General features: G+C 44.1%; 1 pseudogene; it reads left to right on the top strand.

Annotated features, from left to right (window-relative positions):
- Positions 1 to 24065: 24065 nt before the first annotated feature.
- Positions 24066 to 24474, top strand: LOC138816588 (large ribosomal subunit protein eL27-like; annotated as a pseudogene).
- The last annotated feature ends 204 nt before the right edge of the window (positions 24475 to 24678 follow it).

The following is a 24678-nucleotide window of genomic DNA, read 5'->3' as shown; positions in this document are numbered from 1 at the left end:
GAGGGAGGGGGGAGGGGCAGAGAGGGTCAACATGCGGATGAGAAATTTCAACCTCTCATCAAGCTTATTGGGAACCTGTGTGTGTGTGTGTGTGTGTGTGTGTGTGTGTGTCTGTGTCTCTGTGTGTGTGTGTGTGTGTGTGCATGCGCGCGCTCACATGAGCGCTGGTACTGGGGTTTGAACTCAGGACCTGGACACTGTCCCTTGGCTTTTTCACTCAAGGAAAGCACTCTACCACTTGAGCCACAGCTCCACTTCTGGCTTATTGGTGGTTAATTGGAAATAAGAGTTTCATAGATTTTCCTGCCCTGGCTAACTTTGAGCTGTGATTCTCACATCCTAGCCTCCTGAGTAGCTAGGATTACAGGCATAAGCCACTGTACTTGGCTCTAAAAAATATAAAATCTTAAAGAGAAAATAGGAAGAACTAATGTTTACTGGAAGCTTCCTTGTTCCCAACTGCTAGATAATCCATGTGTATTATCTGATTTTACAGACGAGAAATGGATTCAGAGAGATTAAGAAACCATTTCAAGATTTCACAGCTAATCCCTGGTAGAGACAGTTTGCAATCCCCATTCTACTTCAAAGCCTATGTCCTGATCTCTTATTCTGTGGAATGTTGGTTCTCAAATATTCTAATGATAAAAATAAGGCACTTAAAACAACAATAACAACAACAAAAACAGCTTCCCAGCTGAACACTGCTGGCTCATGCCTGTAATTCTAGTTACCCAAGAGGCTGAGATCTGAGGATCAGGGTTTGAAGCCAGCTCTAGAAGGAAAATATGTGAAACTCAAAGCTCCAGTTAACCACCCAAATGCTGGAAGTAGAGCTGTGGCTCAAGTGGTAGAGTGCTAGCCTTGAGCAAAAGAACCTCAGGGACAGAGCCCAGTCCCTTTATCCAAGTCCTAGGAATGGCACAAAAACAAAAACTAAATATACACATACAGAGAGAGAGAGAGAGAGAGAGAGAGAGAGAGAGAGAGAGAGAGAGAGAGAGAGAGAGAGAGAGAGAGAGAACCCCCCCCAGAAAAACGGGTTCCCATGACTGTCACTGAGACACTGACTCAAGCTTGGACATTTGGGTAATGCCAAATGATACTGTACAGGTTTTTGTTTGTTTGTTTGGGTTTTTTTTGGAGGGGGGATTGTGGGTCAGTTGTGGAGCTCTAACTGGGCCTGGGCGCTGTCTCTCAGCTCTTCAGCTCAAGGCAAGTGCTCTACCACTTGGTTTTCTGGTGGTTTATTGGAGATAAGAGTCTCACGGACTTTCCCGCCCTGGCTGGCTTTGAACTGTGATCCTCAGATCTCAGCCTCCTGAGTAGCTAGGATGACAGGTGTGAGCCATCAGTGCTCGGCTTTGCTGTAGAGTTTTATTGTAGACAATTCTTCATTCCCCTCTCTGTGAGAGGATTTCCCAGCCTTACTCTCTGGAGGGGGCATCATCATTCTCTGCACTGTGGCCAGGCAGAGCAGTGTGGCTGGAAAGTGGGTGACATTTACAGGACTAGACCAAAATGTGAGAGGTCTGTTCCTGCTCTCTGCCATGAGCATGGCATGTCCCAGAATGGAGCTGTGACTTTGGCCTGGGTTCTGGAAAAGAAGCTACAAAGGACAGAGCTAACATGCATGCCTTGTAAGAAAGCTTTTTGTTGTAAGTCCTTAGGACTGAATAGGACTGTTGGTTACACAGTGCCACTGACAAATACAAGATTTATTCGTAATATTTTACAAGAATAGCAGCATTTCAGCTGGGTGCCAGTGGCTCATGCCTATAATCTTAGCTACTCAGGAGGTTGAGATATTAGGATCATGGTTCAAAGCTATCCCAGGCAGGAAAGTACATGAGACTCTTACCTCCAATTAACCACCAGAAAACAAAGTGGGCTGTGGCTCAAGTGGTAGAATGCTAACCTTGAGCTGAAGAGCTGAAGGACAGCGCGCAGGCCCAGAGTTCAAGCCCCATGACTGACAAAAAAATAAAAAAAAAAAGAATAGCAGCAGCCGGGCGCCGGTGGCTCACGCCTGTAATCCTAGCTACTCAAGAGGCTGAGATCTGAGGATTGTGGTTCAAAGCCAGCCTGGGCAGGAAAGTACATGAGACTCTTATGTCCAATAAACCACCAGGAAACCAGAAGTGGCGCTGTGGCTCACATGCTAGAGCACTTGCCTTGGCTGAAGAGCTGAGGGACAGCGCCTAGGCCCAGAGTTAGAGCCCCAGGACTGACCAAAAAAAAAGGAACATTTCTTACACACTGTGTGTGTGTGTGTGTGTGTGTGTGTGTGTGTGTGTGTGTGTGCACGCGCGCACCAATCCTGGGGCTTGAACTCAGGGCCTTGCTGTTGTCCCTGAGCTTTTAGCTCAAGGCAAGCACTTTACCACTTGAGCCACAGTTCCACTTCTGGCTTTTGGCTGGTTAATTGGAAATAAGAATCTTATGGACTTTCCTGCCCAGACTGGCTGAACTTGGATTCTCAGATCTCAGCCTCCTGAGTAGCTAGGATTACAGGTGTGAGCTACCGATGCCTGGCTCTTATACACACATCTTGGCAAAACTAACTTTCAAACCAGGAATTATATTTATCAAGCTAGAGATGGATTTTCCCGAGGTCTCACCCTTTAATCCCAGAGCCCTCCACCCCACACCTGAGCTTTTCTCTGTCCCCCTCCCCCCTACCTCTCTCCTCTTCTTTCCTCCTGTCAGTCTCAAGAGCAACCTGTTGGCAGAAGCCGACATATGCAATATTTAAATCACTTTAATTAAAATATATTTTAGTGGATTTTTTTCCTGGGACATAACTCATGTTGATGGGAACCCGTTGCATTTTAATGGGAACCCTATTAGAGGAACATATTGTGTCTTTAATGAAGCTGGGTTGCAAGGAGAACCACCTACAGGTAATTAGACGCCCTCCAGGCCCTTGGGGAATAAGGTGAAATGAACTTCAGTTTGTTTAAGACAATTAGTGCAGACAATGATCTGGGAACGAATTAAATGGTCCTTGATTAGGAGCAGCTGTGCAGGTGGCGTCCTCCAGAAAGCAGGACACACTAGTGGTGCTTTTGATTATTAGTGCTTATCTGTTTGTATTGGCAGCCTGCACTTCCTTCCGCCAGCTTGCTGGTTTGATCAGGTGGCTCCTCCTGCCCCACCTCTCCCTGCTGTCCCCTCCCCCCCATCATGGATACCTGCCCCTTCTGAGTTTTCCAGGTGTCTCCAGGGGCTCGAGGCTCTGGCAACAGATGGGCACAGCCATATAGGGAGAGCTAAGAGCTCACACACACACACACACACACACACACACACACACACACACACACACACACACACACACTGGTACATGCTCCTGTTCTTAGGGTCGCTTCTCCACGGAGGGGTTTGGAGCCTCTGAGATTAAGAATGGATATTGCTCTCCTAGTTAGGAGGAGGCATCTGTGCTCACACACATGCATGTTTTTATGCTCGCTGCTATAAGAGCTCTGAGCCCTTAGGAGGCCTGCCTGGGATGGATAAGCACATGCTAGACTACTGGGCATGCCAGTACTACTTAGAAGTAGTGTTTGCCAGTGGCTCACGCCTGTACTCCCAGCTACTCAGGAGGCTGAGATCTGAGGATCCTGATTCAAAGCCACCCGGGGGAGAAAAGTTTGTAAGATTCTTATCTCCAATTAACCACCAGAAAACCAGAAGTAGAGCTGTGGCTCAAATAGTAGAGTGTCAGCCTTGGATAAGCCCTTGAGTACTAGACCTACTGCTGACAAAGGAGGGGGGGAGGGAGGGCAAAGGAGGGAGAGGAGGAGGAGAAGAAAGAGGAGGAGGAGGAGGAGGAGGAGGAGGAGGAGGAGGAGGAGGAGGAGGAGGAGGAGGAGGAGGAGGAGGAGGAAGACCCCATGCCAGCCAGGCAATTCCACACAGCAGAATCTCTTTGCCCTGGGAAAGCATGCCCAGGAAGAATGGAAGGCCACCTGGAAGAAGGGAAATCTAGACTTAGCCCTGACAGTCCTCCTGTGGAAACAGGTGTGCTGGCGAGGAGGAGAGCAGGTGCAGAGGCGGAGTGGGGTGTGGCCTTGGGACCTGCCAAGGTTCTGCAGGAAGAGCTGTCAGGTCTGGGCAGGGAGGGGCGCTCTGCGAGGCGAGGCACTGAGCCGGCCTGTGGCTAGGGACAGCTTCATTTGCTACAATGGCAGCTGTGAGGTCCACACTGGCGGGGATGCAGTGTCTACCCTGAGTCCCCAAAAACAATAGCATTTGGGGCTGGGAAGGATGGTGTTTCTTCACAGATGATAACCATGAATGATTCTACACTGCTCTCCAATGTTGCCCCCCACCCTGGAGCTTTCAACTCAGAGCTTCAAACTTGCTAGCAAGGGCTTTACCACCTAAGCCATTCCCCGCCATTCTTGCTTTCTTTTTCAGGCAAGGTTGTGTGCTTTTGCCCAGGCAGCCAGCCTCAAATTAGGATCCTCCTACTTCTGCCTCCAGAGCTGCTGGGATTACAGGCATAGACCATGACGTCAGGCCTTCCTATCTCTTCCTATCTCATTCCATTGGCTTTTCCTCATTTCCAGACCATCCACTCTGCACATGTATATATCTGTATGCCCGTGCATATATCCCAGCTCACAGCGCAGGCAGCAGGAGGCAGGGAGGGGCAGTGAGGAGAGGGAGCAGGACTTCTGGGACCAACCTGTCCAGGTGTGGAGTAGAAGGGAAGAGCCCCTGTCGGGGAGGGAAGGCCCTGAGACACTCAGCCCAGCCTAGATCCCCGTCCCCAATCCCCACACGGCGCTAGCTCCTGGCAGGGGCTTCTGTGAGATTCCCCATGCAACCCTGACACAGGGCTGTAGCTAAAACATTGGTCTGGCAGTTTTCCCTCTTTAAGTTGAAGTGTGATGTTGGCAGGCAGCGAGCGGTGGTGGCAGGATGCCAGAGGGAGCATGTGTTTGAAATCCTTGTTCCACGTTGCAGCAATCTGGGGCTCCCCCCCCCAGCACTGCTCCAGAAAGAGCCAGCCATGGGGGCCAGAGCCTGGCACGGTTGGGGATCAGCCACATTCGGGGGATGATGAGGCAGAGGAGTTTGGGGAAGCAAGATCGAGAGATACTATGTTTGGAGATAAGTGGACCAGAGAGAGAGACAAATAGAGAGAGAGGGAGGGGGGATACAAATTCAGCCAGAGAGACTGGGAGATATGGAGAGCCAAGGTCAGAGAGACCCAAGGGTGAGAAAGGAATGATAACGTTTAAAGAAGATAAGCAAAGATGGGCATAGTGGTGCATACCTATAATCCCAGCTACTCAAGAGACTGAGAAAGAGGATCACCATACAGCATTGGGCAAAAACATGAGACTTTATCTAAAGAAGTATTACTTAGAGGGAGAGGAGGCAAAGAGAGATGGGAGAGGGGAGATAACAACCGATTGGCTAAAAGTAAGAATGAGTACGCAGGCTAAGAATGTGGCTCAGTGGTAGAGTGCTTGCCTAGCATGCATGAAGCCTTGGGTTCAATTCCTCAGTACCACATACACAGAAAAAGTTGGACGTGGTGCTATGATAGAGCACTAGCCTTGAGCACACAGAGAGGCTCAAGGACAGGGCCCAGACCCTGAGTTCAAGCTCCAGGACCGGCAAAAAAAAAAAAAGAGTGAATACCCAGACTTGTCTCTAAATGTGTGATTAAAATGGAAAACGACACGTACTTGTATGAATGTATGCTGTAGAAAACAAGGAGAGTCTTTAGTGCACCAGAAACTTTGTAGAATTCCTTCAAGAGGGGAAGTTGACAGGCTTGGCTTGAGAGAGGAATCCACAGCCCAATACACAAAAGAGACCTGGCCTGCACCGGGCTAGCAGCGCCCCTGGCACTCAGTGGAAAGAACAGAGGGCTGCCGGGCGCTGGTGGCTCACGCCTGTAATCCTAGCTACTCAGGAGGCTGAGATCTGAGGATCGAGGTTCAAAGCCAGCCCGGGCAGGAGAGACCGTGAGACTCCTATCTCCAATAAACCACCAGAAAATCGGAAGTGGCGCTGTAGCTCAAGTGGTAGAGCGCTCGCCTTGAGCTGAAGAGCTGAGGGACAGTGCCCAGGTCCAGAGTTCAAGCCCCACAACCGACAAAAAAAAAAAGAACAGAGGGCTGCCCAGACTGGCAGAGGTGCCATCATGAGATTGGGCACCGGGGAAACTGCACTTCTCCATCGAGCCTCTGGCCATACTTCTTCCCCCAGGGGCCCGGGACGAGCACAGAGCTCGTGATGAACGGTCTACAGCAGCGAGTGGAAATATTAGATGTGAGAGTCCAGGCTGGGTCTGGAGTGCCTGGGAACAGAATAAGAAGTGGGAAGAGGACCACCTTCCAACATGCAGCTGGCAATACCCACTCACAATGATGATCAAGAAGAAAGCCAAGAATCCCCACAGAGTTGGGGAAGATCCACACTGGTAAAGAGAGGTATCTGGCTTAACAGGGGGGAAAGGGGGTCCTGAGTGAAGGCCAAGAAGATTGACTTACAGCAAATACCTGCAGAAGACCTCAGAGTCTAATCGTTGCCCTGAGGAGATTGGAGAAGATGTCATGTCCATCAACTGAGACTAGGCTTATGACAAAAGAAATCGCTAAGAGATCTGGGAAAATTAAAATAATTTCAATAATTGTTGGTTTCAACCCAGTAGGTTGGCTGGCGAGTGGAATAGATGGGGGTGATACAAAAGCTGGAAGGAAAGTGGGGGACAGCGTCTTCTGAGTGTGGGCGAAGAGACTCGTATGTGTGTAAGGAAATGTGTGGGATAGATAGCTGACTGCAGAGCTATTTGTGATAGCAAAAACTGGAAACAACCCATGATCTGAAAGAGAAGGGATAAATCATGTTTTGGTCCCATTATAGAAGGTAACATGAAACATCTCCAGCCATATGTATCCACAGGGATACATTTTAAAAATGTAGTACTTAGCTTGTGGGCCGGGACGGGAGGAGGAAACTGGGGGGAAGCAAAGGGAGGGGTGACATTCCACACCCCCAAAAAAAGAAATGTACTTATTACCTAACTTGTGAAGTGGTAACTCCTCTGTATATTGGCTTAATAATAACAATAAACTATATTTTAAAAAAATGGAATGCTGGAGGGGGGGGTGGAAGAGTAATTACAGAATGACACATTTGTGCAATATATATTATATAAAGTGTAAAACATGAAAACAATACTATATGCCTTTTTAATGCATTCAGGGTTAACATGATGAATGTACCTATAAAAATCCACTTTAAAAAAATACAAAGAGGGGCTGGGAAGAGGGCTCAGTGATAGAGTGCTTGCCTTGTATGTAGGAAGCCCTGGGTTCGATTCCTCAACACCACATAAGCAGAAAAAGCCAGAAGTGGCACTGTGGCTCAGATGGTAGAGCACTAGCCTTGAGTTGAAGAGCTGAGGGACAGCGCCCAGGCCCAGAGTTCAGGCCCCATGACTGACCCAAAGCAAACGAACAAAAAATACAGAGGGGCTGGGAAGGTGTCTCAGTGGTAGAGCACTTGCCTTGCATGCTCAAGGCCCTGGGTTCGATTCCTCAGCACCACATAAGCAAAAAGAAAAAAATAAGCTGGAAGTGGTGCTGTGGCTCAAGTGGTAGAGCACTAGCCTTGAGCTGAAGAGCTAAGGGACAGCGCCCAGGCCCAGAGTTCAGGCCCCACGACCAGACCCCCCCCCAAAAAATACAGAGAATATTTACCAAAACATACAAAGACTTCTCTGTCTGTGTCTGTGTGTATACCAGTACTGGGCTTTGAACTCAGAATCTGGGCACTGGCCCTGAGCTTTTTTGCTGAAAATTAGTGCTTTACCACTTTGAGCCACAGCTTCACTTCCAGTTTCTTGTGGTTAATTGGAGAGATAAGAGTCTCACAAACTTTCCTGCCCAGGCTGGCTTTGATCTCACTATTACACATCGCTAGGATTATAGGTGTGAGCCATAGGTGCCCAGCAAGAATTTTTACAATGTGATAATAAGACAAACAACCCAATGAAAATGAGCAAATGATACAAATTTCACAAATGGAGACAGATCAATGGCAACCATCACATAAATACAATTAAATTTGTTATTATAACAAAATTCCACCACTAATGTTGAAGGGACACCGTCAACAGGCAGTGTGGGTGCAGATCTGGAGCCACTGGAACTCTCCTAGACTACAACTGGGCACAACTGCTTTGGAAACTAACACAGAACCATGCGAAACACATGCGCACCCTATGGCACAGCATTTCTACTCGCAGATATTTTACCCCTCAAAAGAAATGAGAACATATATCCCACACCAAGATTAGTACACCAACTGTGGCCTTATTCAGAATAACCTCAAAGCAAGAGCTTCCCAAATGAATGGCCAAATGAATCGTATGCCCATAGTAGCATAGCAGGCAGGTAAAACAGGTCTGTGCTGTAAGACCAGTCACTGATCCAATCCTGCCTGAAGAATGCCTCCAGACTGGTCCTAATAGCCTGCCTCAAGATCATGCAAATGAGCATCACACCTAGATAACAGGATCCTTGTTCAGCAAAATAAAATTCTACTTAATGGTACCTACCCATACTGTGCTTGGCTGTCTTTCAGTGAACTTTCCAGAGATATCCCTAATTAAAGACTCATGTTTATGTACTGTGTTAGCATTAATCCATTATAACAGAATGTGCTGTTATGTGGGAATGGGCATGCATAGTTTAAAAACTATTACATAATTGCTACCTGCCACTCAAACCTGTCCATCAAGAAAGGTGGGAGGGACCTGTGACCCTGCTTTCAATCCCAACCAGCTGTCAAAGTGCTCTGGACACCATTTCTCAGGGCCTCCGAGCTTTCTTGCTCAGGCCTGTCCTACACTGGGAGCCTATCTCGCTCTTTGTGCTTTAATTTCACATCCATAATCCCGAGCTGCTCTCATTACTCATGTGCTCAATTCTTTGTTTGAGACAACCAAAACCAGGGTGACACCCATTTAAGAGTTGGGAATACTACTCAGTGATGAAAAATCATGAAATACATACAACAACATGTTTGAATCTCAAAGGATGTGCTACTTAAAAGACTTCAAACATCAGAGACAATGGACTCCGTGATTTCTCCTTACAGAAAATTCTAGAAAAGGCAAAATTGGTGGGAAGGAATTTTTGTTTAGGTCAGGGGATTAACTAGAAAGGGATAGAAGAAACGTGTCTTGGTTGATGGACTTGTTCTATAATTTGGTTGTGATGATGGATGCACAATTTTATATGATTCTCAGATTCTTCATATGGCATATTTAAAATTAATTCTATTATATACAAATAATACTTTAATAAAAAAGGGAATTGAGAAATCCTAAACCCAAATTCAGCATATATTATTTCCTCTGGAGAGGAAATAAGAGGGTTGGAGAGAGGAGAACACAGGGATTCGGTTCTAATGGAAATGTTGGGTCTCTTAAAAAAAAAAAGATAATAAAAAGTAAAACAAAATGAACGTAGGAAGCAAATATGGGAAATGCAAAGTTCTAATAAAATGAATATTTTGTTATGTCACTTATTCATGTTTCTTAATCTTATTGCAATATTTCAAGACTGTTTTCTGGGGGAAAAGAGTCAGGATTTCCCCCCCTCAGGCTGTAGTGCAAAATTACTGAGAGAAAAAGAATAAAAGAAAAGCAGAAAAAAGAAAGAAAGGGCACAGAGACTCGATGCAGAAGCTTGGTGTTTATCTAGTACTTAATAGGAGTTCTCTAAGGAGAAGGGGGAAGGCAATCAGTGAGTCAATAGAAGAACATTTCCTAGGACTGAAGAAACCTGAGTCTCTAAGTTGAGGAGATCAATCAAGCATTAAGCAACAATAAATGAGATAAGTCATGTAAAGGAAGAAATTTCACTCCTGGACACAGAGGGAAAAAATCTCAGAGGAAAACATCTCACCAGTAAGTGCTGGTAAAGGGATGACACATTCTCTTTGGCAATCCTGGAAAGCAAGGGGAATTTCTGTAGAAATTATTTGGATCTTAAGATCCGATACTTAACCCAACTGGCTTTCCTTCAACGGAGAGGAAAATGAAGCTGGTTGGAACACAGTTTCTGAAAAAATTCTCTACTCACACACTCTAAAAGAAACCACTCATGAACGTATCAGTCATGTGTCATCTGACAGTGCAAAGACATCTTGACAGATGCTTTGTGAGGTGACATATGAGCACATACCTGGCCAGTACAGCCAACCACACACTCCTAGACTACAAACACACATAGTATGTTACTACACTGCCTCCCATAGGTAATTAATACATAGTAAGTATTTCTATATCCAAACATAGAAAGGACTTGAGTCCACCAGCAGTCCTCCAGCCCTCCAATAAAGTTGCATGATTTGGCCTTTTAAGCAATGGCTTCTCTGATTCTCATCACTGAGTTTCCCTACAATGAAATAGTGTCAGGTGCCAGTGGCTCATGCCAGTAATCCTAGCTACTTGAGAGGTTTAGATCAGTAAAATAATGCAAAACCCCTTCGCAACCAATAACTGGGAGTCATGATACATACCTGTAATCCCATATGCATAGGAGACTGGAATCAGGAAGTATGTAATTTCAGGCCAGCCTAGGTAGAAAAATCTTAGATATTTCATCTCAATGGAAAGAAGCTTGGCATTGTAGCACATGCCTCTTATCCCAGCTATGACAAACAAGCTTAAAACATGTGGATCACAGTCCAGGAATATACCCAGGAGGGAAGGAAGACCCTACCTCAAAAATAACCATTGCAAAATAGGGGGAAAGATGTTGTTCAGTGCCTTCCTAGCAAGGTCAAGAAGGCCCTGAGTTCAAACTCCAGCACCTAAAAACAAAACACACAATAAATAAATCTAGATAACTTTTTCAGCTTCTTTATAATCTCATGATCAAGGTTGATCCACCCTTGACCTAAATGCTGTCACATGCATAGTAGCCAAGGAAACAAGACCTCTGCCAAACAAGACTTGTGGTATAGGAACTTTAAAAATGGCCAATAGACACGGGAAGAAATGTTCAACATCTCTGGCCATAAAGGAAATACAAAACAAAGCAACATTGAAATTCCACCTCACTCCAGTTAAAATGGCCATTATCAAAAAAACAAGCAATAACAAATACTGGCAGGAATGTGGGAACACTACATGTTGATGGGAATGTAAACTTGTCAACCATACTGGAAAAGCAGTATGGAGGTTCCTCAGGAGAATAAACATAGAGCTTCCCTTTGTCCCAGAAATTCCACTTCTGGGCAATTATCTAACAGACCACAAACAAGGTTACACTAAAGCTACCAGCACAACCATGTTCACTGCAGCATTATTTACCATACGTAAGTTATGGAATCAACCCAGATGCCCCTCAATGGACAAATGGATCAAGAAAATGTGTCTACTCATGCATCAGAAAGAATGATATTGGACTATTTTGTAAGGAACTAGAAAGACTTGGGAGAGAATTGTATTAAGCAAAGTAAGCCACACCTAGAGAAACACAAGTTGCATGGTTTCCCTCATTTGTGAGAGCTAGAGTGTGCCTATAAATCCACAAGTAAACATATTGGGTGGTAAGCAAGGGGTTACAAGTGAATTAGCTAAGTTTAATAGACTCTATGGAAAGCACAAATGGTGTAATTCTTTAAAAAGACTAAGTCAAAGTCCAGTAAAAATAAATACCAGGAAATGGGTACTTGCCAATGGGGAAAGTGGGGCCAAGGAAAGAGAGGTAAAAGAATGAAGGGGGAAAGAGGGAGAATGCAGGAAAGAATTCATTGTATATATCACAGAATCCAGAAATATAAGGGACGAGATGGGTCAAAGGTGGGTGAAGGTGTTGCAGTGGTGACACAGATCAAAATGCACTGTCTACATAAACTGCTTTGTTAAGTGGCAAAAACAATTCAACACATAATCTAAAACTTAAGATAAGTAAGGGAAGGGGTGGCTGGGAGAGATGAGTGAGAATGTTGAAAGGGGTGACGGTGATCAAGAGGCGCTGTATTCATAAACTGCTCTGGTGAATGGCAACTCCTTTGTACATTACTTAAAGATAATCTTTTAAATATTTAAAAACAACTCAGTAGTACTTTGTAGTTATTTCTAGTTTTGAATGCATAATACAAGGACAGTAGCAGCACAACAATAATAGAGGAACTAAAACCCCAGATCACCCCAATGGGTCCTCAGGAGTGGCGTAGAGACTGAGGGTGTTGTTCAACTAATGCAAATAGAGGAGAGTTGTTGAGAAAGGGTAGATACACACAGAAAAAATACGTTAAGTACAGGTCAAATGTGTCAGGGAGGGAGATTTCTATTTGGGGGTGAGATAGAGTAGGCAATATTTACTGGGCTGAAAAATACACATGGGAACATCATATTACTAAAGTAATTATGGAGCTGTAGAAATGAGGATGAGATGGAGTAGGTGAAAGGAATCCTTCACATCCATCCCAGGGGACCACGTGGAGGCAGGTAGGCATAGGATAAAGATTGTTATGAGGTTTATTAGAGGAACCATATTTTCACACATAACACTCTTCACTATCCAGGTAGCAGGAGGGTCTGGGGGCAGGAAGTGAGGTAGAAGGAAGCTCTGGTGGGTCTGGGTAGAGTGAGGGAGGGGCCAGCGGTATGGCGGGAACTCCATGGCTGGGAGGAGCTCAGGTCTGGGTGGAGCTGAGGAACAAAGGTGGGCACAATGCTTACAGTAGGATCCAGATCTTCTTGGGGAGTTGACAGCCATGGCTGTTTTCCTGCCTGGGGCATCTCTCAGGTCCAGGATTGTACTGAGGTCTTGCTTGACTCAAGATGAAAGGCTCTGTTGAGGAAAGAGAAGACAATAAAGCTGTTAGTGGTCCAGAGTGCCAACATGACAGGTGGGATCTAAGACCTTTCCAGTGTGTGTGTGTGTGTGTATGTGTGTGTGTGTGTGTGTGTGTGTGTGTGTGTGTGTGTGTCTGTGTCTGTGTGTCTGTGTGTCTGTGTCTGTGTCTGTGTGTGTCTGTGTGTCTGTGTGTGTCTGTGTGTGTGTGTCTGTATGTGTGTGTCTGTGTGTGTGTCTGTGTGTGTGTCTGTATGTGTCTGTCTCTGTGTCTGTCTGTCTGACTGTCTGCTGTCTGTGTCTGTCTGTCTGTATATACTAGGCCTTGAACTCAGAGCTGGGTATTGTTTTCACTCAGGGCTAGAACTCTACCACTTGAACCACATCTTCACTTCTGACTTTTTCCTAGTTAATTGGAGATGAAACTTTCACAGACTTTTCTGCACAGGCTGGAAAACTGTGATCCTCAGATCTCAGCCTCTTGGATAGTTAAAGATGGTGGCTGAAAAAATTTCCAAAACTATGTAAAGGGAATAACCTCAAAAGACAGGACATTCCCTAAACAACAAAAGATAAATATTTTAAAAATGTTTTTAAAGGAAAAGCACATCTCAGGGCATTGTGGTACAATTATTGAAAATACAAGGTACAGATCATTCTTTTTTTTTTTTTTTTTGTCGGCCGTGGGGCTTGAACTCTGGGCCTGGGCGCTGTCCCTCAGCTCTTCAGCTCAAGGCGAGCGCTCTACCACTTGAGCTACAGCACCACTTCCGGTTTTCTGGTGGTTTATTGGAGATAGGAGTCTCACGGTCTCTCCTGCCCGGGCTGGCTTTGAACCGCGATCCTCAGATCTCAGCCTCCTGAGTAGCTAGGATTACAGGCATGAGCCACCAGCGCCCGGCTCAGATCATTCTTAAAGAGGGAGAGAGATGGAAAGGAGGCACACACATTCACAACCTCAAGATTCCCAGCAAGGCTTACAGATGACTTTTTAGTGTAAACTATAGAACACAGGAGAGTGGAATGAAATCTTTCAAGCTAGACTACCAAGCTAGACTCCTATTCACAACAAAAAATACCCTTCAAAATGGAAGGCAAGAATAACAGCATTTCAAATAAATAAAGGTTGAAAAACATCACCAGCAGCCATACATTGCAACACAGCAAAAGGTCACAAAGGGACAACAGGGTTAAACCACTGCAGGGCTGTTGGATGTTTTAAGAAATGAAACAAGGCATAAGGTAAGGCTTGCTGCTGTGGGAGAGTACCAGATGACCTAATATACATATATATACATATATATATTATATATATATAAAGAGAGAGAGAGAGAGAGAGAGAGAGAGAGAGAGAGAGAGAGAGAGAGAGAGAAGGGAAAGGAATAGCAGATGAATGGGTGAAAATTTCCCTACCCCCAAATTAATGAAAAATCAGAAGAATAAATCATAGATCCAAGGAGATCAGAGGACAATAACATTTTTTAATCTAAAAATTCTATTGTATTCAAAATTCTTACAGTTAAAGATGGAGAGGAAAATCTTGACATTTGGGCAGCCAGTGAAAGAAGTCACCTTACATACAGATGCAGACACCATCAGGTGAACTCTCAGTAAACTCTGGACCGTGGGTGGTAATGATGCTCAATACAAATGCATCTATTGGGGAACTGTGTGGCTCTGATGGGCGTGGTTTCTATTAAGCCAGGCTGCTCATGTGTGGGGCAGGACAGAGAGTCACAATCTCCCTGCCTTCCCTCTCAATTTTGCTGTGAACCTAAAGCTGAAAAAAAAATCTTATAATAATTACTGGGCCACATGGTTTCCCTTATTTGCAATAACTAGTATATGTCTGAGTCAAGCAGAAAAGGTCAGATAAGTTGATGTTAGGGGAATGAATCCCAAGATAAGTATTCAAATGTTTTTTTTTTCTCTTTCATGCATTTGTTTCTAACATATTTATAAGATGATTTCTATGTTGCTTTGTATGTCCCTCCCCCATGGTATAACTCCTGCTTTCACTGTATTTGATGTTGGTATAATTTGTGGAGGGGAAGGAAAAAAACAAATCATTTAAATAGGGATACAGGTGGACCCATTGCAACAATTAGATGTACAAGTGGTTATGTTGAATAATGAACTTTACAACTTTGGTGGGGGTGGGGGAGGAAGGATTGGGTGGAGGGAGGTGGGAGGAGTATGGGAAGGGATAGGAAAGGGAAACAAACAGGAGGCAACAATTCTTGATAAGAAATGTACTTGTTATCTTGCCCATGCAATTGTAACTCCTCTGTATGGTATTTTCACAATAAAAAAAAAGAAATATAAATATAAAAAAAAATTACTGTGAGCTTGTGGCTCACACCTGTAATCAAAGCTACTCAGGAGGCTGAGGATCACAGTTTGAAACTAGCCCAGGCAGGAAAACCCATGAGATAATTTATTCTAGCAACTCCAAACTGAAGCTACCCCCAAAATCCAACAATAAAAGAATAAGTTATAGTTATGTAATTATTTAACAGTGAAAAATAACCATGAAGACAACACAAAAAAACCATTAAACAAAATAGTACATGCTTGTATTTCCACTCATATTAAAAAATTTTTTTGATGCCAGTACTGGGGCTTGAACTCAGAGCCTCACACTCTTGTTCAGCCTTTTTGCTCGCAGCTGGCTCTACCACTCCAGCCACAGATCTACTTCTGGCTTTTTGGTGCTTCATTGGACAGAAAAATCTCTCAGATTTGCCCGTCCTAGCTGGCTTCTAACCATGATCCTGAGATCTCAGCTTCCTGAGTAGCTATGATTACATGTGTGAGTCACCAGTGGCTGGTTGACTTACAAGAAATTCTAGAAGAAATCTAGTGGACAGGAGAAGGAATAGTGGTTATTACTGAAAGTGAGTGGTTGGAAGGGGTAGAGTAGAGTTTATTGGGTGCTGGCAATGTTTCATATCTCAATGGGGCCTGAATTCCCTAAGTGCCTGCAGTGATCAAAATTCATGAAATGTTGCATTTGAAATTTCTCCTTTCATTAGGTGTTACATGAATCTTTTTTCCAAAAGGAGAAAAAGAACCCTAAGCAAGTTTTGAACACAAGTTAAGAAGATGCAAGCTGATGTGCTTCAGGGGGAAATGTACTCATGTCTGAAACTTACTTTGAAGAACATAAGCTAGAAGATAGACTGATAGTTGGATATTAATATTGAAAAGCAATGCCCCAACTGCTACTTTTTGAAGACAAGAAGAGTATAAAATCTAAGAGGAATGTAATTTTTTAAAAAACTGTTATAAACAAATAAGAAAATTCAGTAAGGAGACTGGATATATAAGACCAATGTGTAAAAACATTATAGCTTTCCTTGCCATTGGTACTAACCAATTATAAAATTTCATAAGGAAGCTCCCACTCATCATAGGATGAAAGACCATAGAATGTTCAGAAATAAGCTTCACAAAAAATGCATAGGTCAAAATACTCAACATTAGTTATGCAAATAAAAGATTTTAAAAGAGAAAGTAAAGCATTTTTTTATATTCTCATGACAGAAACCTCTCAATTTCAAATAGTAAAGGAAAAGATATGACAAAATATATTTAAATTCTATCTTATGAAATATACTATGAATAAAATGAAAACTGATAGAAAGGTGAAATATTTGTAGTATATGCAGATAAAAGATGAATGTGGCATAATTTTATCACAAAATGTTGGTATTAGTTAAAAAAGATAGACAACCAAGTACTGGTGGCTCATGTCTACACTGCTAGCTATTTAGAAGGCTTCAATCCAGTAGATCATAGTTCAAAGCTGGGTAGGAAAATCCTCAAGATTCCATCTCCAAAATAACCAACAAGAAGCAAGGCTAGAAGTGTGGTTCAAGCAGTAGAGTGCCAGCTCAGCCAGACAGCTGGGTGAGTGTGAGGCTTTGAGCTCAAAATCTAGGACCGGCATAAGAAAAAAAAGATTGAGAGGAAACTATGTATTCTGACTTTGAAAAATCTTCAAGGTATACTGAATGTGAAAAAAAATGCAGTTGCAAACCTATCTATCTTATGTGCAAACAAAACAGTGCATGATAGAAAGGACTATAGTTACTTAACCAGAATCTTTTTCATTTCTTTCTTCATTAATAATAGAAGTACAAGTATCTAACTAAAGACCACTGATGCCAGCCTCTTCTGTGGTGAGCGTAGCCATGTGTCTTTGTCCTGGTCAATAATAGGTAGACACATGTTTTTCAGGACTATATTCTGTGGAGGCTCATTGAAAGGTACAAAAGCTGAAATGCTTTCTTTCTCCTTCCATCTCCTTCCTCCTGTTTGGAATAAAGATATGATGGCTGAAACTGCAGCAGCCTTCAAGGACTACAAAGTAATGGACATCACAAAGCAGTGAATTTGGAAGAGTCTAAGTCCTTGATAACCATGGGTCTTCCAGAAAGCCTACCTTTAGACTGTGCTTACATGAGATAACAGTAAATTTCTACTTTGTTGATGGTCCTATGGATTTTCAGTCTCTCTTACTAGCAACTGAATAAAATTCTCAAATGTTATAAGTATATAAAACAAATACCCAGATTACATAGATTTCCCCTGCCAAAGACTTATTCTTTTTCTACCCGTGGCAGACATCACTAATCGATCTTGGAATCTATAAAGAGTTTCACAGTTCTCCCCAGTAAGCTTTTCGGAAAGCCTTAGTAGTCTATTACACTCAGCATAAAAGATGAGATCTCTTAAGCTTCCCAGGGTGGAGGGTCCGCACGCAGATCCTGTGGATCACAGCTCCCTCAGAGCTCTCCTTGGTGCTGAAAACTTGATTTGCCTTTCCCTGCAGGTCCCTTCATCCTGCCCTTCTCCATTGAGCTACTGGTAGATCCAATCTCTCATTTCCTGAATGGGACATGCTGGGGTTTGCCATAAGGTGGGCTTTTTACAAGACCAGATACTCCATAATGATGGCAGTTAATTCTGGCAATGTTGTAGGTGACTATTAGAACATCTTGAAAAATCAGAAGGATCAACAGTGTATAGGACTCAGAGACAGGAAAGCAGAAGCAAATTCAGGCACTAGGAAAGGCAAGCAAGAGATCTCATGATGCTATTGGCTGAACGCTTCTATCCCCTCCCCAAACATGATGGCATTACATTAAAATGGGTCCTTTAGGAGCTGATGAGGTCATAAGGGCACAGCCCTTATGAGAGACCTTGGAGAGCACCCAGAGCCCTTGCACCATGTAAGGAAACAGCAAGAAGGTGCCGTCTATGACCCCGGATGCAGGCAAACACCTGACACTAAATCTGTTGACACTAAATCTGCTGGTGCCTTTGCCGTGGGCTTCGCCGCCTTCAGGAACTGTGAGCAATATGTTTCTGTGATTGAAGTCTCACAGTCTTCAGGGTTTGCTCTGAGACTGACAAAGACGTTGGTTGTTGCTAGTTTATGGATATTCACTTCTTTGTTGGGGGCAGGGGAGCAGGTATACTAGGGTTTGACTTGAATTTGCCTTGAATTTGTTGGGTAGGTACTCTACCTTCGAATCATGTCTCTAACCTTTTTCTGCATTGGATATTTTGGACAGGCTCTCCTATTTTTTCCCTAGGTCTATGTCTGAACTGTGATCCTCCGATTATATGCTTCCTGCCATAGCTGAGATGGCAGATATGTCTGTCACTATGCCCAGCTTCTTCCTTTAAGGTGGAGTATAGTGATATTTTTTAACATGTTCTGGCCTGGAACCATAATCCTCCTGATCTCAGCTTCCCATGTTGATGGGATAAACACACATAGCTGTACACAGCTTCTTTTACTGAGAAGAATCTCAGAAGCTTTTTTGGAGGGGAAGGGGTTGGCCTTAATCCTAATCACAGCCTTCCAAGTAGTTAGGACTACAAAGTGTGAATCACTGCATGTCTATCCATAGCTACTTTTTTTCTGATCCTGGTACATGAAGTCAGGTCTGGACACTGTCCCTGAGCTTTTGTACTCGAGGCTAATGCTCTACCACTTGAACCACAGCTCTACTTCTGTTTTTTTATGGTTCATTATAGATAAGAGTCTCACAGACTGTCCTGTGTGGGCTGGCTTCAAACTGTGATCCTCAGCTCTCAGCCTCCTGAGCAGCTAGGGTTACAGACGTGAGCTACCAGCTCCTAGCAACAGCTACTTTTTTTTTTTGGTGGTGGTGGTGGTCAAGGGACTTGGACTCAGGGCTTGGGAACTGTCCCTGAGCTTCTGTGCTCAAGGCTAGCACTCTACCATTTTGAACCACAGCTCTACTTATGATTTGGGGGTGGTTAACTGGATAAGAGTCTCACGGACTTTTCTGCCTGGGCTGGCTTTGAACTGCAATCATCAGATCTCAGCCTCCAGAGTAGCTAGGATTACAGGTGTGAGCCACCAGCACCCAACTAGTAGCTAGTTTTTAATCGCATAATTTGTTTTTATTTTATTTTTGCCAGTCCTAGGGCTTGAACTCAGGGCCTGGGCACTGTCCCTGAGCTTCTTATTTTTTCTTTTTCTTTCCTTTTTTTGGTTGTAGGGCTTGAACTTTGGGCCTGAGCGCTGTCCCTCAGCTCTTTTTGCTCAAGGCTAGCACTCTACCACTTGAGCCACAGCACCACTTAGCACCTTTTCTGTTTATGTGGTACTGAGGAATCAAACCTAGGGCCTCATGCATGTAAGGCAAGCACTCTACCACTGAGCCTCCTTCCCAGCCCCTGAGCTTTTTTTGCTCAAGGTTAGCACTCTACCACTTGAACCATAGCACCACTTCTGGCTTTTTCTATTTATGTGGTACTGAAGAATTGAACCCAGGGCTTCATTCATGCTAGGCAAGCACTCTACCACTAAGTCACATTCCCAGACATGTTCTTATTTTTAAAACAAAATATTGTCCTTGGAGGCACACTGGGAAAAAAGATAAAATTATGAATAAAGAGAAAGTATTATCCATAATCCAGGCATGCTCAGTTACTATTTTGGCACATTTATTTCAGTCTTTCCTTAAATACCAACATAAAAAAGATGAAACAAATGGGATTCAGAAAGTGATACCTCAAAATACAGAGCTTCTGCATGTGAATAGTTGCAACTACATTGGGGCCAGCTTCAGAAGCAAATTCTCTATTACCTTCTTAGGTCCCTCCATCTCCTGCTCCTCCCTCCCCCAAAGACAGTCATTGAAACTAGAATTCCTCTTCGTCAAAGTAGACCCTAGAAAATAGCACCCCTGTCCCCTGAAGCAAGAAAACAGAGAGAAGCACCAGAGAGACTGTCATTTTGGAGGTCCTGCCACATTAGTAGGTGGAAGGAAGGCTGCCCAGAGAGGCCCTAAAGAATCTGAACGGACAGGCCTGGCTGTCCGTTCTCAGTCTATTATAGTTAGGTCCAGTTATGTTGTCCAGTCACATTTCTACATGGCTGTCTGTTCTTCATCAAACCAAAACATGAAAACACAGTTTTCCCTGGGCCTCCATCTCTGAAGGTTCTCATGTCAGAAAGAACTTTGATCAAATAAATTCATGATGTTCTTCTCTTGCCGTTTGTTACAGAACAGTTGGCCATGAGCCTCATAATGAGGGAAGAAAAGGGATCATAACTTCTGGTCCCTATCATACTTTTACATCCTGAGTTTTTACATAAAATTATATTATTAGCATTTTCTCACATTAGAAATTCTACATAGAAACCAATTGTTCTACTATAATATAGTATTCTGTGTTAACTAATTCTATTAATCATTCTTGTTATTTTTATTGTTATTGCTTCTATTCTTTATTTTTATGTAAACCACAGCTATGGCATCTATTTGAAGACACCCACATTAATATTGGTGCCTGTTTTCTTAAGCTCCAAGAAACAGAATCATGAAGTTAAAGGGTCTAAACGTTTAAAGTTCTTTATACAGTATCTTCAAAAGCTTTTGAGAAACATGGTACCCAGTTACCCTCTCTCCAGCACTGCAGTCCTGAACCTGAGCTCTTACTCCATGCCCAGGACAGACTGAACTACTGGGACAAAGAAAGTAGGAAAAGCTACAATGGGAGGGGGAGCAGGTGTGGTGGCGCCTCCAGCTACACTGAAGGAAAATGCAGGGGTTTTGTGATCTGAGGCCAACAAGGGCAAAAGCTGGAGATCCTATCTGAAAAATAACTAAAAGTGATAAAAACAGGGCATAGGTCAATAATGGGGTCAAGAAAGGCCTAAGTTCAATCCCTACTACTGAAAAAAAAAATAAGTAAAGAGCAAGGAAAGGAAGGAGGCAAGGAAGGAGGGAGAGGGAGAGAAAGGAGAGAAGGGAAAGGGATGAGAAAGGAAGGGAAGGGAAAGGAAGGAAGGGAAGGGAGGGTAGGGAAAAGCAGGGTAGGGGAGGAGAGGAAAAGAGAGGGGAGGAGAGGGGAGAGGAGGGGAGAGGAGACAGGAAGGAAGGGGAGGGGAGGGGAGGAGAGGAAGCTACTGAACGCAGATGGTCAGTTTGGTGTTTATTTAACATCTGGAAGAAGCATAGGCTGAGGAGGCCAACCTCCCAGAGGACATTCAGGGGCTGTGGCTCTGTTTTCTTCTACCATAATCTGGGGGACTGTCTCCAGCTCTATTGCAAGCAAAGAAACTTCCAGACCCTCCTTTAATTTTTTCCTGCAGGAGAGGAGAAAGAACAGCAGCCGAGAACAGGTGATATGGAAATCAACTCCTGCAGACCCACTCTGCTCTCTCTGCTCTGCTCTGCACCCAGACAGCTGACCTCTGTAGATGCAGAACTGACCTCTGTGAATTTGCTTGCAGTGAAGCTCAGCCAATGAGCAAGAGACCAGAGGAAAGAGAAAAGAAAGCACCCAGTTCTCTGGTCCTCCTGACTGGTATCCCAGGCTGCACCTCTATCTAGTGGTCCACGCCATGCATGCTCTCTGGGCTTGTACTTGCTTTGTTATTCTGTCCAGAGGCCTTAGGAGAATACCAGCACCCATCTTGGCTAGCAGAAACATCAAAGCTTGTTACTTCTCCTAAGCCCTGCCTGCAACAACCTCTGACAGCAACACCCAGAGGGTGTCCAAGACACAGGTTATGAACACAGCCTTTCCCTAGACTGCCTTCACTTCAAATACCAGCTGCCAACTATGAGATTCCCCAAATTACCCTCACTTCTGACCAGCTGGCTTGCAAATCTGGGGTTTCCACTACTGCCCTGGATCCAATAATCCTAGAGCAGTTCATCGAATGTGGGGTAGTTACAGATGTGTGACTAGCAAGTAAATAGAAATGAGAAGCAGCCAAAGAAGAGATGTGGGCGGCCAAGTCTGAGAGGCTCCCACACTTGATCTTCATTTACCTCCCATCACGTCTGGAGAGCTGCCCACCCAGTGCTGCTCACCTGCGCTCCAGTGCACAGGTGATTTCGTTACATGGGCATAATCGATTAGGCTTGCCATGAGGCTGAATTCAGTCTTTAGTCTCATGTCTGTCCCCAGAGGAAGGGCTCATGAAATGTGGCTCAAAGTCCCAACTCTCAAATCACATGCTTGTCCTTTCTGGCAGGGTCAGTCTCCATTCTGAGTCAGCTCATTAACATAAGCTGTCTATAGGCCATGAGTCACTCCTTTGCATAAGCCCTCCAAAGGGGTCCAAGGGGCCCGTGATGAATAATGAAGCACTGCTATTACTCAGGAAACGCCAAGGATTTGGGGGTTATCTCCCAGGGACAAAGGCCAAGGGACCCCCTATTTACATACTGCCCACACCTTTGTAAAGTATCCCTTTAGTTAGGCCTCCTGAATTTGTCCAATTTGATGGTACTGTCTCTTCTTGTGAGGACCTCGATCAACACAAAGGGAGCCAACATTGAACAATAAATAGCCTTTGACACATCCTATCAATGAGAGCTTTATTGTGTGGCCACACATACTGCAAAGGACCCTGGGAAACACAGTCATTATCAAGGAAGGAACGAACAGGTGCACATCAGTCACTCTGTGCTAGGCACTAGCATTTTAACATCCTGCCAGGTTGGTAGATGAAAGATGTCCTTTGTTTCTCTTTTTGCTCATATATATGTTTTTGGCTCAAAGAAAAAATACCCATACATTCTTTTTATTATTTCTTTTCTTTTTTTTTTTTTTTTTTGGTCAGAACCTGAGTGCCATCCCTGAGCTTTTTCACTCAAGGCTCTACCATTCTGAACCACAGCTCCACTTCTGGATTGAGGGTAGTTAACCGGAGATAAGAATCTCCTAGAACCAGGCACCAGTGGCTCACACCTATAATCTTACTACTCAGGAGGCTGAGGTCTGAGGATTGTGGTTCACAACCAGCGTGGCAGGAAAGCCCATGAGACTCTTATCTCCAATTAACCACCAGAAAACCAGAAGTGGTGCTGTGGTTCAAGTGGTAGAGTGCTTGCCTTGAGCAGAAAAGCTCAGGGACAGTGCCCAGGCCCAGAGTTCAAGCCCCACAACAACAACAACAACAAGAATCTCATGAACTTTCCTATCTGGCTGGTTTCAAAGTGCAATCCTCAGATCTCACTTTCCTGAGTAGCTAGGATTACAGGTGTGAGCTACCATGCCCAGCTCCATTCATTCTTTTTTTTTTTTTTTTTTTTTGCTGGTCATGGATCTTGAACTCTAGGTCTGGGCACTGTCCCTCAGTTCTTCAGCTCAAGGCTACCTACCTCTCTACTACTTGGGCCCCAGCACCACTTCTGGCTTTTTCTGTTTATGTGATGCTGAGGAATCAAACCCAGGGCCTCATGCATGCCAGGTAAGCACTCTACCACTGAGCCACCTTCCTAGACAAGCCCCCTTCCCAGCCCTCCATTTATTCTTTATTGACCATTTGCCTTTTTTTTTTCTCCTTATGCCAGTACGGGGGCTTGAACTCAGCCTGGATGCTGCCGTTTAGCTTTTATGCTCAAGGTTGGCACTCTACTGCTTGAGCCATAGCTTCACTTCCCATTTGCCTTAATTTTACCATGATTTTTTAATTACAGATCCACTTTCCTATTAATTTTCTAGAGTATTTTTGACCAAATGAGCTTTTTTAGATGGACAGGTGACAACCTTTTTCTGCCATAATATTTTTTAAAAGAAATAAAAACTCAAGTTCAAAAAATAAATAAGCTGGGCTGCGATGTAGCTCAGTGGCAAAGCGATCCCCAGTACAAAAAAAAAAAAAGACAAAAAAAAAATAAGCTTTTTGCTGTAGGGCTGCTGGGTGCTGTCGAAATGGGCAACTTCATGAAACCCAGGAAAGTGGTGCTGGTCCTGGCCAGACGCTAATGTGGATGTAAAGCTGTCATCGTGAAGATCATTGATGATGGCACCTCAGATCGCCCCTACAACCATGCTTCGGTGGCAGGAATTGATTGCTATCCCCGAAAAGTGACAGCTAACAAGGGCAAGAAGAAGATCCCCAAGAGGTCAAAGATGAAGTCCTTTGTGAAGGTTTATAACTACAATCACCTTATGCCACAAGGTACTCTGTGGCTATCCCCTTGGACAAAACTGTGGTCAACAGGATGTCTTCAGAGACCCAGCTCTTAAACGCAAGGCCCGATAGGAGGCCAAGGTCAAGTTTGAGGAGAGATAGAAGACTGGCAAGAACAAGTGGTTCTTCCAAAAGTTTCGGTTTTAGATGTTTTTTGTTTCCATCATTAAAAATAGGGGGAAAAAAAGAAAGAAAGAAAGAAAGAAAGAAAGAAAGAAAGAAAGAAAGAAAGAAAGAAAGAAAGAAGGAAGGAAGGAAGGAAGGAAGGAAGGAAGGAAGGAAGGAAGGAAGGAAAGAAGGAAGGAAAGGAAGGAAGAAAGAAAGGAAGGAAGCAAGGAAGGAAGAAGGAAA

This window comes from Dipodomys merriami, unplaced genomic scaffold (genome assembly GCF_024711535.1).
Source record: "Dipodomys merriami isolate MVZ:Mamm:240054 unplaced genomic scaffold, mDipMer1.0.p SCAF_11, whole genome shotgun sequence".
Classification (NCBI taxonomy): domain Eukaryota; kingdom Metazoa; phylum Chordata; class Mammalia; order Rodentia; family Heteromyidae; genus Dipodomys; species Dipodomys merriami.
Note: the sequence above shows the minus strand (reverse complement) of the source record. Positions and strands in the feature narration are given on the sequence as shown.